Source organism: Sinohyriopsis cumingii, unplaced genomic scaffold, assembly GCF_028554795.1.
Source record: "Sinohyriopsis cumingii isolate HCF-2022 unplaced genomic scaffold, ASM2855479v2 utg000426l, whole genome shotgun sequence".
In the NCBI taxonomy this organism is placed as follows: Eukaryota; Metazoa; Mollusca; class Bivalvia; order Unionida; family Unionidae; genus Sinohyriopsis; species Sinohyriopsis cumingii.
This window is the reverse complement of record NW_028315897.1, coordinates 7,044,546-7,059,947: the sequence shown is the minus strand read 5'-3', so window position 1 is coordinate 7,059,947 and position 15,402 is coordinate 7,044,546. Positions and strand designations below refer to the sequence as shown.

At 35.6% G+C, this 15,402-nt stretch overlaps 1 long non-coding RNA gene across 1 annotated transcript; it reads left to right on the top strand.

Annotated features, from left to right (window-relative positions):
- Positions 1-9,856: 9,856 nt before the first annotated feature.
- On the top strand, positions 9,857-14,809 carry LOC149774131 (uncharacterized). The gene is made up of 2 exons (XR_016417039.1): positions 9,857-11,665; positions 12,913-14,809. It is a non-coding gene; the product is annotated as an uncharacterized LOC149774131 (long non-coding RNA).
- The last annotated feature ends 593 nt before the right edge of the window (positions 14,810-15,402 follow it).

The following is a 15,402-nucleotide window of genomic DNA, read 5'->3' as shown; positions in this document are numbered from 1 at the left end:
CGTCGTAAAATGTCCACGTCGGAACCACAATACTTTAACATTTCTTCATGAAAGTCAAAACGGTCGGAGGCATGGGCCTAGTACCAAGTGTAGAAAGCTTCTCGTTCTTCGGTACGCATGTTGTCGGGGTCGTAATAGTGATCCTCAGGCAAATGGGGTAGAAGAGCATGTTGATTGGCTTCGGTATTGAAAAAGGGAGGAACATACACTTTAGTCATTTCTGTCATTCCAAACGTTTTAGGCATTCGACTCAAAGGCATGTCCAAGTAACTCATTGAATCTTTAAACTGTACTTGTCCCACTTGCATGAAAATGATATTGGCTCCGTTTAAAGTGACTTTAGGATGTTCGGTACTTTATTCCGTATAGTATCTGAGAAGAAACTATCTATCGTATCCCGAGTAATTGTGGGATATCACTGTGGGATGGCAATGACAATCTCCTTAACGTTCGATGTCCTCTTGGCTCAATGTTTCGTCGATGGGGTCTAAGATCCATTGAGCGAAATCGGCTAGCGTGTCCGGTCCTCGAAAGATTTTTTCACGCCCTCCAGGAATATTACTGCAGTGAGGGAAATGATTAAAGATAGGTTCTTATATGCACTTTTCACACGCTCGGTGAGCCACACAGAACTTAGGAATGTGAATGCCGGTCTCTTTATGCATTCAAAATCGAAAAGGATGAAATTTCCTTTCTTCTATTGGTCCTCATTTTCCTCTTTTTGGGTTTGGTATTTTTGAATGTAACATTCGTGTTCCAAGTCCACGATTTGGTGACAAATGTGACATCGTTTCTTTCCTCGACATACGTGAAACTTGGCACTATTGGTACGTATGCCTTGTCCACACGTAGGGCACAATCTCAGAAGTTGACATGCACTTTTCTGCTGTGAACCTTGCGTCTTCAGATGTTGTTGGTAACAGACTGGACTGACAAAAGTGCACTGACAAGTAGGGTAATGCACTCGTTCTTGTCCTTCTTCCAGACAGGGTTGAAAGGCCAAACATCCTGAGCATTTCGATCCACAATGCTGATGTTGCTCTTGATTGTTATAGCCATAGTCACATTTCTCACAGTAATAACCGTATTCCAGGAATGCGGTGATACTGGTAATGGTATCGAAATGTTCATCGTGATGATAGAGATGAATGTATTTTCCATCTTTAAGTCTTGTCCTCGAAACAACAGAGGTCCGCGCACTTCTTGAATTTCGCATACCAGGAATGCCACAGGTTGTGTCTTTGGACAATCCGGCTTTTTGTAACAGGAGTTCTGCTTCACTTCGTTGTTTGGCTCGGTTCGATTTTTAAATAGTTTTCCAGGCTCTTTTCCATTCTGCAGTGTCGTTCTTGTTGGCATAGGTTCCTCCCACCACAATAGCCCTGGCTAAACAAATGTGGCCTTGAGGGTTGTGAATTTGGACAAGATTTTTTCTGGTACTGCGAAGGTCGTTCACCAATAACACCCTTTTGCGTTGTCCGGTCCCTTGAGGAGGAGAGACTTGTGTCATGTCCAGTGTGGCTTTTCGATCGGTGATGTCAAACTTGTCATTGGATTGTTGCACGTGTTAAATCTTGTCCATGACTTTGGAAGGGGTCAATTCTGCAGGGCTACTAAACTCGATCCAAACAGGGGATTTCAAGCCGTCGTGTTGTATGGAAAGTCTCAAGCGATCGTCTTCTTTGGGGTGACATTGTCGCTTCAGTGTGGTGAGCAAAGAATCCCACATCTCTGTGATGAACTCTTATGCTTTCTCCAGTGGTACGTAGGACTTGAAATCTTTAAATTTCACCGTGTATTTGTAAGCCGTGGTTCTAAATTTTGTTGAGGTGCGCTTTTCCGTCTCTCGAATGTGATAGTAATTTTCAGGGTTGACTAAGGGTGGTGAACTTGGGCTAGGTGCAGACTCTCTGGGTTTGGATTCTGGTTCATTCATGTCCTCTTCAAAATGACTGGCATGAATTTGTGCCAAGACTTCAGCATGGGTACTAGGCGATATATCACGTTTCTGTCTCTTACGTTCTTCTGCTCCTTTCTTCTCTATTGAATTGAATCGTTTCACCTTGACTGCAAAATGTCAAATGACTAAAGTTTAAATACCATGGGTTACTTTATATCCATGACAGTCCAGCGTATATAAAGGTTGTGCGTCTTGTCCTTCCACTATTCATTTCACTCTCAAACCGAGCAGAACATGGACGAGACAAGACAGATCGAACTTTTCATCAGAGCTTTGCGAGGGGTCATCAGAAAATGTTCTTCAGTCCAGCCGACGGACTACTCACCCTCCTTTCGAGACAAAAGTCAAGATACTTGCTATATCTGTCAGAAGAAAGGGCATTGGTCTTCAGAGTGTCCAGACGGTCAAAAAAGCAAGGGTTAAAAGAGACAAAAGTCAAGATACCTGTTACCATTGTCAAGAAAAAGGAATTGGTCTCCAGACTGCCCTAAGAAACAACAGGAGCGAGAAGAAGAGGGGAGTAATGAAGAGGAAGAAAAGGAAGAAAGCAGACAGGTGAAGAAGCAGAAACAGGAGACAAAAAGAAGAAGGGAAGAAAGTAAGAATGAAGAGGAGGAAAAGCTGTGAAAGTGAAGATATTTTTAAAAAAAAGAGAGTGAAGAAGGAAAAAGAAGAAGAAGCCTAAGAACTTTTTAAAGTGTTATGCGGTGTTGTGAATTAGATTGTTTATTCTGGTACAAATTGTACAGTCTATAAAACTTAAGTGTCTCTTGGCTTTGATTTTTAGAATAAGAATCTACACTCGCGCACTCAGTCATTCAGACGTACTATAGGGGTAAGGAAAGGGATTTTTGAGTTTTAATTGATGTTGGCTATTGAAATACTATCTCCTTTCGAGAGGTACGGGTGGCCCTGAAAAGGGCCTTTGTGTCTTGGTGAGTTTTAAACAACAAACTTAGGAAGCAATCAACTTTAACTGTCTTAAGTCTTTATCACGGCCAGGGCCTACTTTTGGACTGCGTACTGTCGATGATGATGATTTGGTAGAAATTATTAAGGGTGGTATGGTAGGTGTTGGCACAGGGTTGGATTGTTTAGCTCGGGAAGGTCTTTTTCTCTTCGGTCGTAATAAAGAAGTCATATATTTGTTTCAGACTTCTTAGCTCTGCTAAAATGTCTAACAGTACTGTCCCGGTTTGACTTTCCCCTCTCTTGTTTCTTGGCTGCTTCTTCTCCTTCTTTCTTTCTTACCTCTTCTTCTTGCTATTGTAGGAGAAAAGCTTGTTCCGCTTCCTTTTGCTGTTGAATAAATTTCTCCAATTCTTCTTTCTGTCTCTGTTTAAAATTCACCACGTGTGGTAAAGAAGGAGAAGGTGACGAAGGTACTGGTTCAGGAACAAATTCTTGCGAAAGAAAATCCACAAAATCCCAGTTCACCTCTTCTGGAAGTAAGTCCGGGTTTACTTGAGTAGTCTCCACGGTCGGTGCACCCCAATTCATTTTCTTATGAGTTTCCGTCATGTTTATGCTCACTGTGTCGCATGGATTGACTGCGCACAAACGCTAAAGTCTCTATATAGGGAACGTGACGTCACGGCCTGCTCTTTTCCGATTGGACGAATGGTGACTGAATGTTGTAACGCGTGTTTGGATTGGTCAATCAGCTCAATTCGTTTCGATCCTCCCTCTCCCTATAAATACTCGCAGTTCGCTGCATATCTTCACCTGTTCTCGTCACCAAGATGTGGACCGACGTGGAATCCTCTACTCTTGTGTCTTCAATGATGTTCAGAACGGACTTACCCATGTACGTCCGATCTACGTGGACTATTGTCAAGAAGACGGATACCTGTGTGTGGAAAAGAAGAATCTTGAAAGACAAGGTTGTTTAAAGAGAGTGATGATCTACGGTCCCGAAGTAAGAGAGAGTTTAAGGACGAGAAGGAGACCTATGCAGTGCCCTCTATGTTAACATATGGTATGTTAACATAAAACCAAAGGCCCTTTGCAGGGCCACTCCAGTGCCTCCAAAAGAGATTCCCTTTCATGCCTACATTTCTTTTTTTATATGTCTGTTGTGTTCTATAAATCTCTCCCGTTCCATAACACTATACAGACTCACCATGTTAAATTTCCCTTGTCGCTATCTAGACCCACCATATATTCCCATGTTCAATTCCCCTTGTCGCTCTCCAGGCCCACCATATATTCCCATGTTCAATTCTCTTTGTCGGTATAAGGCATTCAAAATTTTCCCATGTTAAATTTCCATTGTTGCTATAAGATAAGCCCCTTATTTTAACACTAATATTTCCTTGTCGCTACAATGCATATCATGTGCTCCTCATGTTAGATTCCCCTTGTCGCTATAATGCCAGTCCTTTATTCCCCATGTTAAATTCCCCTTGTCGCTATAATGCCTATCCTGTGCTTCCCATGTTAAATTCCCATTGTCGCCAAAGGGCAAACTCACTATTTTAGCATTAAAGTCCCGTTGTCGCTGAATCGTCCCTATATACTACTCATGTGTCTTACTCGACTTTCATCTAGCAGTAGATTTCTCAAAGTCGTCTCGACGAATTTTTATAAATATAAAAAAAACTTTTAGAACGTATACCAAGTTAGATAATATGCAGGAAACGTGGAAATCAAAATCCTCTTAGTAGGTGTTCAATTAGTACAAACTATCGATGCAATATATTCATATTTGCGTGTTGTTGTTTTTGTTGGGGTTTTTCGGGGTTGGGGGTGGGGTAATACCAGATACCCATAGGGCGTCCCTTATTATGCTGTTTCCTCTCTACGAAATTCGTTTGAACATTTTTTTGTGGACGGATCTCTATCCCCTAGAGATAAAATGTCAAAGAAGGGTCTATGTTATAATCTTACGGTATGTGTCGTACGAGACCTCCGTCATCTAGCTGATTTCTAGAAATCGGCTCAACGAAATTTCGTTACTATACTATCTTCCAGAGATAACATATCAAGAAGGGTCCTCGTCAACTCTCTTTAAAGATGATACTTAACGACCAAACTGTGAAAGTAAGATATCATCTTCTTGCGTCATGTGCTTTACATGCCTCCACTCCCCTTTATAACCCTAAATTCTGGAAATCGGTTACAAGTATGATAAGTTCCCCAGTTCCAAGGACTTCAAAACAATATTCAAGTCAACTGAAGGCTTCTTAAACTCGTAAATACTCCACATAATTCTTCTCTAAGGACATGACGACCACACACGAAAAATCTCAAAGTTCACACTTGTATGGTTTTTTTTTGGTTTCCGTTTTACTCGAGTTATTAGTAAGCTTTTCGAACCCGAATACTAATACTTAACGCTATGCAACACAAGACACGGCCCAAATGCCTAACACAACTAATTAATCCTATATCAAATTACTAAACACACGTATTACTATCAATATCCTACACGATTCCTACATATAGTCAGTGATCTGTCTATATTTAGGTTCATATACCACTCTCCAATCAGATTAGAATTACACCACTGCATGCCCTAAAAATTTTCATCGCATTAACTAATTGGTAACCAATTACAAACTGAATTGGGAATAATGAATAAGAAAATTAAAAAAGACGTGTGAATAAGGAATAAGTATTAAAATGTATGTGAAAATATTTGAATCGGGAATAAGTAACTGGTTACTTATTCCTTATTGAATCGGTAACTGGTTACTTATTCCTTATTGAATCGGGAATAAGGAATAAGGAATAAGTAACCAACTTGATTTCGCTCTCTCGAATTGGATCTCGAAATTGTGCCAAACGTTGGATTTTGCCCGCATATATTTGACAGCATCCCTTTTGGTTTCCTCATTCGGCAACGTGACTCCTTGCACTGAATATCATTAATTCAAAAAAATATACTCATAGAGAATTTGCGTAGAGCCTTTGCTGACAAATTACCGAACATCATATACAGGTAATATGTAATGCGGCTAGTACCGGAAATATATCAAAATACCGTGGCAAACCGTATACCAGTAATACCGAACACTGTCGAGCTTTCCCTCTACCGGCCAGTGCGCCTGGTGGGGCCCTATGGTTATGTTCACTCCCACTCTTCTATGTCTTTCGTGTTTTATATTCTCAAATCTCGTCAACGTATGTATGACATTGTTTTCTATGCAGTACGGATATCTTGCAGGAATGCTTGTTTTCCCTTAAAATAGCAATGCCACTATAGCTCAGTGAGTATAATTTATCTTCACGCATGGCAACATGTTTAGCCCAAACTTTTAATTTGACGGGTTTGTTTGACTAATATATATATATATATATATATATATATATATATATATATATATATATATATATATAACGCCTACAACGAAATAATGGATTCCTTGCAAAAATAGATTAGATTAGTTAGAATCATTTCACGTGCGTTAGTATTAATATCACAAAATTATCACACAAAGAATTAACTTATTTTTGCATACGAAGTGGTCACAATAAATACATGCGTTTACAGCTTTAACAAGATATGCATGCCTTGACATTAATAATTGTGTTAACTGTAATTACCGGAAACGTCCAATTTATGGTTCAATCTCATTATTACCATCTTGGATAAAAGGAACGAAAGAATGGACAACAATGCATTTGTGATGTAGTGTATGGATGGTGGGCATTCATCATTTCATAAGTTGTTATAAAAAAATATGTGTCATCTTTCAGTAATGACACGTTCATACAACGTATTTATTTTCTCATCTTTACTTAAAATCATCCTGTAGAACATCGCAGTTAATAAAGCTTATGTTATTTTGCTTTTCATATGTATTAATTGATGCATTATCTTACGTGCACTATTTTGCAAGGTGAACGTCGAACGTTTATTCGCGCCTTCATTCGTTTTTTTTCTTTGCACAATACCGGACTGAAGGAATGAAGAAATTGCAAAGATTATATTTTGTCAATTTAAATGGTATATTTTTATTAACTGTACTTTACTTCTCTACAAAACTATGATTTTGCAGTATATTCTGCAATGTTGAGAGTGAATCGTGTTTTAAATATGAATTGTTCTTCCTGTGGCTATTTAGAAAAAATATATAGTTTACAGTCGTCTATGAAAGCTATTTATCCTCTGCACGAACTTCTGCAAAACTGGGTTGGTATTCCTAGTCATTCATTTGTGTGCAGGTCATATTGTTTGGTGTACATTTTACCTGGACGTCATTCTCTTTCGAAAGTTAATTTCTGTGTCTTAAATTGAATGGACTTTTATCGTTGGACGCAGAAAGGAACATGTTCATGACGGTCACTGTAATGTTGTATTATTTTTTACCAAAAATGTTAACCCTGGAGATTTTTCAGAGAGAGAATCATGCATTATTATGTAGTGTTATATATATATATATATATATATATATATATATATATATATATATATATATATATATATATATATATATATATATATATATATATATATATATATATATATATAATTTGTGTACATTTTACTCATGAATATAAATTGTATTCATTATCAATAGTTTGATCTGGTTTACGGGCAGAATATATATTTTTTGAAAAGATGAGGACGTAAGATTACGTAGTATATATAAATAAATCCTTACATATTTGTTTAATGATATTAATGATACAATTATTGGTAAATATGATTACAAGTTTCGGAATTTTCCCATTCGAATGGTCGGTTAGGTGCTATGTAAGAATCCATCGACGACACTGATGCTGTGCTTAAACAACCCAAATATAATAGTCAGCGAGTAAATTCCTAAAACCAAGGTCGTGGGTGACAGTGTCAACGTGAGAACTAGGTTGTACAGTTTTCCTCCTGGTAGAACGTTCCATATATCACAATATGTGCAATGTGGATTATTGGTATTTTGACCTGTAATTATGAGCATTATCCATTAGAATCGTTACTGAAAGAACGCTGATAGTATGTATGTATTCTATATTCGTTTACAATCAATATAGTGGTCTTAATATTCAAGTAATAGAACATAAACAAGCATTGGATCTTGATGATAAAGCTACAAATAGCTAAAACTTGTTATTCATTGTTTAGGTCAGATCGTGAGGACAAGGCATTATAAACTTATAGGCTGTGGACTCGCTCAAGATTAAGAAGTTTGAAATAATAAAGATAAATCGAGAATCTCGCACAATTAACAGTGTTTCACATATATATATATATATGTGGCAACCGAAAAGTGCATATATGGCGGATGAAACACTTGCATAATTTATTCCAAACGATGACGGAAGCGGGACAAGCTGGAAGATGATAGCAACACTGTTTGCTTCGCTCACCACTTGATGCACGTGCCAATTGCTCATTTCATATATTATAATAGTAGTATGAGTATCAGCTAGTTCTATTAAGATTAATGGGAATAATTGTCAGCTGACTGCCTACGTTTCTTAACAAATACAGACGGTAAGGTTCTGAAATACGTTTATTAAATCTCAACAATGGCTTATAAGCTATTTCAGAATAATATGATTATTTGGAAGTACTACACATATATCTGATTGGTAAAATTCAATATTGGTAGGTCTATATATGACGTACTTCACTAGCATTTGAATAATGGAGTTCAATATTATTAAAATTATATGCAACATTACAAACACAGTATGTCATTAGTATATATTGTAACAATAGAGGACATATTTGGGATGTTTCGTCTTATTGATTGTTGGATATGCCAGTCAAATTTCTTTGTCCATGAAAATGATGTTGTGGGAGACATAGAAGTAAGCTGTTTTCAAAAGAGTTTAAAATGAGAAAGTGTGTGTGTGTGTGTGTGTGTGTGTGTGTGCGTTTGTAAAAATCGCGAAACGGGGACATCAGTGCGAATATACACCAACAGACCCGGGACACACCTCGAAACGGGGACGTCCCCGTTTTCTAATGTTGGCTTAAATGGAGTGCCAAGATCTTACTTAACAATATAAACCTTGATATACACGTATCTGAGTATGTCCCAATTTTGGTCGGTATTTGTTCAGTTTATGCTATACACAACAATTCAAATGTCCCACATATCTTTAAATCTCGTGTGTATTTGTCTGAAAACTGCGGCCCCGTTTACACACGAAAATTCACATTGTTTTACTGTCGGCTTGCGCACCTTGCTTCCGAATTACTCACATAAGATGGCACGAAGAAGAGCTAATGGGATTTAAATCATTTTTGCAAACATAGACAGATATAAATGATATATTATCTTTTTTAACACAGAGCAACATCGATATACATGTTGATTCATGTGTAGTCCAATGTTTATAACATATTTCGCCAAATTAGATAGGGAACACAAAAAACTGAATAAAAAGTTTTATGCAGATATTATTTATGGTTTATACGTTGGGTAATATATTGTAGCCGCTCATCTGTGAATGTATATTCTATATCCTATTTAACTCGTAGACATTCACGTTTGGATAAAAAAAGACTGGAAAATGTCAACATAGTTTTTAGTTCATTCAAATGTGGTTAGAAGCATACTAACAAACAGTCTACATGGTAAACAAACCATGCTACTATTTCTTTCCTCCAATTAACCGCATTATATTTAAATCCGACAAGTCAAGCTTGAACAGATAGTAAATGCCAATAAGTTGTGTAAGTACTTGTACATGACAAATGTCACGACGCTGACAATACAAGGTTGCATATTCATATATATATATATATATATATATATATATATATATATATATATATATATATATATTGTTTCTCGGCGTATCTTAATTGTGCATGTTGCTTGAAATATAAATAATGTGAAACAAAACAATCGTAAGAATTTTGTTTGAATCAGATGTAAATTATCAAATGTTTCTCATTCTTTCCTCGTTTAGTCAGTAACTATTTATATCATCTCTCTCTCTCTCTCTCTCTCTCTCTGTCTCTCTCTCTCTCTCTTTCTCTCTCTCTCTCTCTCTCTCATTGTCTGATATTTATAAGGGCCCGATGACAACAATCGTCAAACAATTTTCTCTTATCAATCACTGACCATACATGTGCAAAGATATCTTCACAGCTGTCTTCTCCACTACGCTAAATGCAGAGAATTAACATTGTTACATGCAAAGGGCCTCTTTAGAGAACGAATGAAACAGACTATAATATTTTTCATCTAATTAATGCATAACCACCAATATCACAACTTCACAATTGCCTGCCAACTTCACAACCGCAAGGTTTCTCCTTATAACATTTCCCTAACTTAGCGCCGGTACCTAACTACCATAAATTCTGTCCACATACAGAATACTGGGAACTATTTTTTGTACGCTACCTTAAGTCAGTCAAATCATGATTTTAATCCTCATTTCACTTGTACCTCTACACCATATTTACCGTCATAGCAATACTAAAAGTCTTTTTCAGATAACTGAACAGTCCGTTCACAATCATTCGATTGTACGATTTGCCAGTCTCTGTCACAAAGACTGCATATGGTGTCACACAATCAATCCACACAATTAGATTTTGATAGGGACTATTTGGCTCCAGGGACACTTATGCGGTTCTGACCTGAGCACACAAAAGCTAAACCATGCCATCATGAAAACAAAGTTGTTGGTGTATTTCATATCGAAGAGATCTTATCTTGCATTGGCTTAATCATGGAGGGGATTGCAATAAAGTGACAAATTTTAGTACACAAAAGTAAACTGTGTTATTGTGTTGGGATGTGTTAAATTCTGAACTGTATTCTTGCTAACGAAATTATCTTAACTGAAGTTTGGCATGCAGATCATTGATTATTTCATTTTATAAAAATGGACACATTCTCTGTATTTTTAAACAATTCTGACTGTTCAGTGTATTCCAACTCATGGACGTACGCATTAACTTACACATACAAAATACATAATATAAAAATTCAACATGATACGTATCAATTTAGTTTGTTAATATAGATGGGAACGATGTGCATGAGGTACGATTACTGCAGTATTTAGACTGAATTGATCATTATTTAGAATAAAAATACATACTCATTTTATGTCCTCTATTTGATTGTATAATTTCTAACATTGTGTATATGTATGTGCCCCAGTTCTGATGGAGAAGCTTATTATAGTGTTTCTTGAAAATCAACCACAAATCAATTACAAATGACATAAATATATAAAATGCATTGCAAACTAGATCTTTATCACCCCTTATATGTTAAAATAAAAATGTCACCAGTTTTTGGTCAAAAATCATATGACCCCGTTTTGTAGATTTTACAAGAATGTGTGTGTATGTGTGTGTTGGGTATATAGTGTGTGAAATCTGTATGACAAATGAATGGGTACAATTCACGATGCTAAGTGTGGCCCTAATGATTAATTGCGTTATAAACTGTTAATTTCAACATTTCTGTACTTTTCCCTTTAATCTAGTGTACTAACTATCAGCGATGGCTTACTAAGTGTATCTATGATTTCGGATTGAAGTGCAAGTGTATATGTGTGTGTATGTGTGTATGCATGTGTGTGCATTTGTGTATAATATTTATAATATATAGCATAGGTCACACGAGAAATATTGGACTTCAGTAACTTTGTTTAAGAAAGTGCCAATTCTCAATATGTATGCACGTTCCCTTTTTCATTTCAGTGTCCTAAGTGTCAGGGATGGAACAGGTCTTGGCTGTCTGGTATTGGCTATGCCTGCAAATGTGGTGGGAACAAATGAATGTATGCATTTCGATCAGTAATACTATTCGCTGTAGGACTGAACACACGATACATTCCAAATTAAGGAGGAGACTATCCAGGAATAGCAACTTTATATGTTCAGTTACCGTACTTGTACATTTCTTTATATCATTAACCAATTTAGTTTCATTAGCTGATATGCTTTGCCAGTAACCTTCAAGTCAACATTCTTTTCATGACAATATTAAGAACGAAACAATTCTGAAATACATGAAGGCATTAATATTAGTATTTTAGCAGTCATAACCCATGTTAACGTAATTAAAAGGCCCAAAGAAAAGCCCAAGTTGCATCACCTTACAAGATCTGACGGTGCAATCGACATAACATTAATTTTGCTCTGCTCTTCTGAAAAGATAATTTAAAAAGATTTTTGAAAATGCGTTCACCAAAATTAAGAAATAGTTTGGATTTGGGATGTAATGGCGGACAGTATTATCGGACAGTTGGATTAGCATGTATATACGCTAGATTGATTTCCCAAGAGTTGGGTTGTATTCACGCGTATCCCTGAGCTTTGACGATGTAATGACCAAAACACGTACATTGCTTCTCAACTTTCATGTTCAGATGATCTGCATGATTAACATGGTAAACGATAAATATGTTGCAATCCGCATCACCTGCAATCAAAAGGATGTATTTGTATATTTCATTGTTGAGGAAATCACCTTAAACTTCAACAAAACGTATACTATCTAGGTTTAACGTTCAGTTGTTAGAGAATATGCAGCCTTAAAGATAAGATAAATATTTACTAAGATCAGCGTGATGACAATGTGAAATGTGTCTCTTCAAGTGTTACAATCTTTCCACGATAATTGCGAAAGTGTCAGCTTGGTCGAATAATAGCTATTTTCTGGAGACATATCAAATTAATTTTGCTACCAGAAATGCTCATGTTGTATGAGCTATTAAACATTAAGCAGACACAAAGTATCAAACAAGACAATAATCACCCAATCGTAGCCAAGAAAGACAAAAGAAAATTACACCACAACTCGTGTCATTAATGTTGAGGCATTTTGTCATATAACCAAAGATCTGACAAACACACAAGCTTGAATTACATCTGATATCCAAGAGATGTTAATACATTTGCAATGTGGTTCTTGTATCATAGTGCAGATAAAACTGTATTTGATATTAACTAAACTTTAGAACAGGCATAATATATTGTCTGATATATATCACAATCTGGAATATTTCTCTCTCTTTATTTTCAGATTTTCTAGGCGAAGGGATTATCACAAAAGTGGACCAGGCAATTCCCAAAACAAAATGTATTTGTGGTGTAAATAATAAAACAATGACACACTAAGTTGCTTATTAGAGAGGCTGAAATTATTCAAAATACTATTTTTAAAGGACTCTTGTTTGTTGCATGTTTAAGTAGAGTTTTACTTTATACACTAATAGTTAGAGGTTTAATTGTGCTACATTATTAATTAAGGGTTTGATTGTGTTGAAAAGTTATTTTAATGCTAGAAAACTGATATAAACTTGATGGTTCTTATTAAAGAAATAGTTTTATATTGTGCAACATAAAGCAACTGCATTTTTGTATTTAAAAAACTGGCACATATTCCAACCATATACCCCTCTTTGATTATGATGGAAATCGTTTTGAATATTAGCTCCATTTGCTCAATTTAAAACTAGTTTTTTTTTCTGACATTATGTCATATTGTATATAAATTGTAATAGGGAATGTATTGCACATTTTTGAGACTATATTAATGTTATTTCTGTAATCTCGGCAACATTGACCCTCGAGAAAGTGTTATTCATTAAGATGTAACAGCGTATATTCCTTTTGTGTGTTTCACGCACACACACACTAACACACACACACACACACACACACTAACACACACACACACACACACACATATATATATATATATATATATATATATATATATATATATATATATATATATATATATATATATATATAATGAGCACATGTTTATAACAGACCGAGACCAGCTTCAACTTGAGATCAAAATTCCTGGTAAATAAGGCAGTGTTGTCCCTTATCGCTCTATTAGTATCGTATAAAGAATTAAATATACTAGATATAATCTCACATGTTATATTTATATGAATATGAGATCATAATTGCATAATTGAAATATCAGAATTAAACACACTCTTCTTTCGAACAGTAGCAGGAGACTGAATGATATATCACCAACTGGACATGCAACTACATTCTGCATAATGCACTACCATGGACAACCAATGTGCAATTTTTGAAAATATTTTGATTCCACATAATAGCTCTAATAGGGAATCTGTAGTTTAAAAAACACTTATCACATTAATTTACGATGCAATTCTGGTTATTATAAGACTAAAATTAAAGGTTGAATGTCATTATAATATAATCAATATCTAACTATGGAATCTGAAACGAGAGTTCATGCAAAATAAAATTTGCAAAATATCATTACTTTTATTTAGCATATACAAAATACCACAGTTCTTCATCTTCACTCTGCTGTTATACCTCCTGTCTTTAAAGACTTGCTTATACTGGTACAATTGTAATATCTCTCCAAATATTTCTTCTTAAGCCAGTACCAGGTGACCCTGATTGTGATTTGGCTGTTTAAGAAACCGTTACAACTGCCGTAACGATTGTTTCAAAAGTGCAATGCTGATAAGGGGAATTGATTACATAAACGCGAAAATATGTATTTAGATCAGTTTTAAGTATTTAATATTCACCTCGTATTGGTTCTAGAAAACACGCATATGCACACACACATATATATATTTGATATTTTATAATCAATCTATACTCTGATTCTATTTTTTGGAAACCACTCTATTTTTGTCCTTTCTTCAAATCGTGGTGTAAGATTCTTCTTACTACGCAAAAGAGACACTAAGCAGTCATGTATTTTGAAAACGGTATCTTGCTTTTGGAATTTAAGAAGATTACTTAATATAGCTTCCTTACTTTACTTCCAAGTATCCTTTAGTATTAACATACTTCAAGAGACTGTAGAATGGTGTAGGTATGGTTATAAAAAAATTCCTTTCTTTTGAATTTATTTTCCAAGTCATATTCACTGAATGTATCATAATGGAAATAAAAACTTTATAGTGTCATGCAGTGTGCATTTCAGTGTGAATGACTTTTATTTGTGGGGGTTCTCATGCATCATTGCTTTCCAAGTGCATGAATTTTGGACAAATTGAGTTCTCAATAGTATCAAAATAGTGCTTCAGTCCAAAAGGTCAATGCCATTGAGCAGTTTAAAATTCCAATGAATATTTGAAATAATTCCTCTCAAATTTTATGTGAACACATCTATAAGTGATTCAACAGACTGATCATAAAACAATGATTGTTTACTGAATCCCCTTTTATATCCAAACTGTCATCAGACCCATAATGCAACATAATGTTCTAGATACTAATAATGTTTGATGGGAACATTCACTAATTAATAAATAAATTCAATGTCTCTAAGTGTAATTGTTAGTAAGCATTTTGTTTAATTATTAAAATTATGACAAAAATCAGGTAGGCACAACCTTCAAGCGTGACAAAAGTCAGGTAAAAAATATAAACATGTCAGATCCTGAGAATTAAGAAAACTCGAAATATTAATATAAGACTTCAGGTAGCAAGGCTGAAGAACCAACTGCACAATCTTGAATATGCTTTTAGCTTCTGTGTCTGATTCCGAACTATCAGC